The sequence below is a fragment of the Osmerus mordax genome, chromosome 3 (genome assembly GCF_038355195.1).
Source record: "Osmerus mordax isolate fOsmMor3 chromosome 3, fOsmMor3.pri, whole genome shotgun sequence".
In the NCBI taxonomy this organism is placed as follows: Eukaryota; Metazoa; Chordata; class Actinopteri; order Osmeriformes; family Osmeridae; genus Osmerus; species Osmerus mordax.
In genome coordinates, this window is record NC_090052.1 from 22,388,395 (window position 1) to 22,391,049 (window position 2,655).

A 2,655-nucleotide genomic window follows, 5' to 3' on the forward strand; every position below is an offset into this window, starting at 1 on the left:
GTGTGTGTGTGTGCGTGCCACAGCCATAAGCTTTTCACTTATCTGACTACAGTGTGTGTGAATATATATATGGGGGTGTGTATGTATGTCTATGTACACACATGGGCATGTGTGTGTGTGTGTATGTGTGTGTGTGTGTGTGTGCGCTACAGTGGTGTAACGGGACGTCAGCAGGCAGGGTCATGTTTAATCCTGGTGACGTGATTCTGTTGTGTAATGCCCTCCTTGTCCCACAGCACCTCACAGATCACAGCTCACACGAAAGCCCTCTGTTCTCTATTCTCGGTCGGCCAGCTCTGGCATCATGTCCTCACTGCCAGAACTTTCTGCAAATCAACTAGTTCTGGTATCATGAGAAGTCTGAAACAACAAAGAAATTGCATCATCTTACCCGATTCAATCTGAAACTTAAATTGATTGGGGCATGCTTATACACACACACACACACACACACACACACACAGACACACACACACACACACACACACACACACACACACACACAGGGAGAAAAGACAGATTGACTGAAAACAATCAGAAATCTCTTCTGATGTCAGCAGAGGCACCCGAGGCAGGAACACACAGAAAATACTTTCTTCTTATTTCTCTTTCACTCTTCGTCTCTCTCATTCACCTTAGACAGACTACAGATTCTACTTCCTCGACTATACGTTAATTTCATCATCATCATTCAAGCTTGGGGAAAAAGGACGAGTACAAGAAAAAGTGAGAGAGGATATTTTCCAATCAGTCTTAAACATTTACTTGACATTCTCAGCAGTGGGGAGCATAAGACTTCTACCCCGCACCCTTTTGAAGGGTTCACCTCTAATATTAATGTGTGTGTGTGCCTTTTAATCTAAATGTGTGTGTGTGTGTATAGACCTGTGTGTCTAGGTCTGTGCAGGTGTGATACTGCATCTCTGCAGAGGAGAAATCTCATTTAGCCGACAAGCAGGTGGGCGAGTGTGGGCAGTCAGGTGGGAGTGGGAAGGAGTCTGTTCGCAGGAGAGAGTTTGACCTTCTTCTGGAGGGTCTGTAATGAACCAGTCTCCTCCCTCCCTCCCTCCCTCCCTCCCTCCCTCCCTCCCTCCCTCCCTCCCTCCCTCCCTCCCTCCCTCCTCCCTCCCTCCCTCCCTCCCTCCCTCCCTCCCTCCCTCCCATCCCTCCCTCCCTCCCTCCCGGAGGTCAGAAGGGATTTGGTTACGGCTCGACCCCTGACCCCTGACCCCTGCTGCTGTGGAGGAGGAGAAAACATCACCTGACTAGAAGGTGTTGTCTTGTGAAGATAAAGACCTACTGTACCTGAGGAGAGATGCCTGGCTGCAGGGAGAATGAGAGAAGGGAGTTGATGAGGGGATTGAAGGGGTGGAGGTGACTCCTCTGCTTTCTCTCTGACATTCGGACAAATGACAGTCCAGTGTGACCCGGCCTGCACACAACCCCAACGTATTCACACACACTTCAGCTAGCTACACACACTCCAGCTAGCTACTTCACAGTCCTTTGAACACGTCGTGTAGTTTAGGTGAGGTTTAGGTGAGGCTCTCCACTCTACAATCTGGGCGGCCGCCCTCACAAATGAAACTGAGCTTCGGGACATAATGAATCACACATTCGCCCCCCACATCGCAAGCAGACTACACACACAGGAATCAAAACACACACACGTGCGTGGGCCTAGTCACAAGGCAGACCTGCATGGCCTTGAAGCGAGAGTGTGGCTAAATAAAGAGTTACTGGAGAACAGATATTCAGCTGTTTACAGACAAGTGGATGGATGGTGTTATTTCTGTGTGTGTGTGTGTGTCCATGTCACAGTGGTGTGTGTATTTGTGGTTGTTCTCGTGGTACACAGTGGTGCCTGCTTGCACGTGTGTGTGTGTGTGTGTGTTGAGCGACATGTTCAGTAGCAGCTGCTAATACATGAAGGTGCAATAGGCGCTGCTCTATCATCGTGTTCATCGATACTGGTGACAGTACTCACGCTCACGCACTCGCACTCGCACACACACACTCACACTCACACACACTCAGTCGTAGTAGTAGCAAACTGAGTAATGGACTTGGGGACAGAAACTGTCAGGTCGCTGTTTGTCAGCGTTTGTGGCTGGAGTAACTGTCTAAAAGACCAGAGAGGTCATCAATGCTTTTATCATCCCAAACTGGGGGATTCACAAACCTGGCAACCCATGACATGGTAAAAAGGAATGACTCAGAGACAGTTTTGGGAATACACAAAGACCTTTCGCTGATTCAATTACGGCCTCTCAGACAGGTACCACTACCCGCTGAGGCAATTAGTGAGTTCTGTCTTTTTGGGTGCATGTGCGTGCGTGCATGTGTTAAGTTGACGCACTTGTCTGTTGGAGCGTACCAAGTGTCTGCATTACCCCCCCCCCCCCCATGACCTGCCCATAGGAAACGCTCTGACACCTCGTAGGTGCAATCCATTCTGGGTGTTTTTTGGCCAAGACGTTTCTGTGTCTGGCTAAGGCTCACAGGGAATGGCTAGCGGCCATTTAATAGTGGATTAGCAAACATGTCGTGACTTGTTTCTGAGCTGAAAGAGATCAGCTTCGTATGGAGACTAAGTCTTCATAAAAGCTTTAAGTGTGTGTGTTTGTGTCTGTGTGTGTGAGACAGACAGATCTC